This window comes from Plasmopara halstedii (genome assembly GCF_900000015.1).
Source record: "Plasmopara halstedii genome assembly, contig: Scaffold_555, whole genome shotgun sequence".
Taxonomy (NCBI): domain Eukaryota; phylum Oomycota; class Peronosporomycetes; order Peronosporales; family Peronosporaceae; genus Plasmopara; species Plasmopara halstedii.
The window spans coordinates 1,719,925-1,720,391 of NW_020187475.1; positions in this window are offsets into that span (position 1 = coordinate 1,719,925).

The following is a 467-nucleotide window of genomic DNA, read 5'->3' on the forward strand; positions in this document are numbered from 1 at the left end:
CATGCTGAAGTAGCATATCGCTGTGCGGGCGCTCTTGATGCTTTGAAGCACGTCGTGCGCCGGCTGCCTCACCTTGAGGACTATCGCGCTCTGTCTGGGCGAATCCTAGCCGTAAAGCAGGCAAATGGGTCGCTGCATGCGACGGTGGAGCGCTTGGCGCCATTACAAATGGAGGTTGTTGCACTCCGTGATCAGAACCAGTTGCTGGGTCAGCTTCTGGGTTGCCGAGGGCCTGTGGGATCCGCTCCGGCGCTAAAGCTTCCGCGTTCACTTGCGCCGGATCCCGGTTGGCTTGAGCAAGCCCACGTAAAACACCGGGTGGGTGCGCATTCGTTTCGGAAGGTTCAGCGTATACGCTTGGCCCCGCTTAGCAACAACCTTAAACGGTCCGATGAACCGTGGACGAATTTTCGTCCTGAAGATAGCAGAGGCTGCATGTGTAGGCAGGTTTTTAGAATTTAATAAAA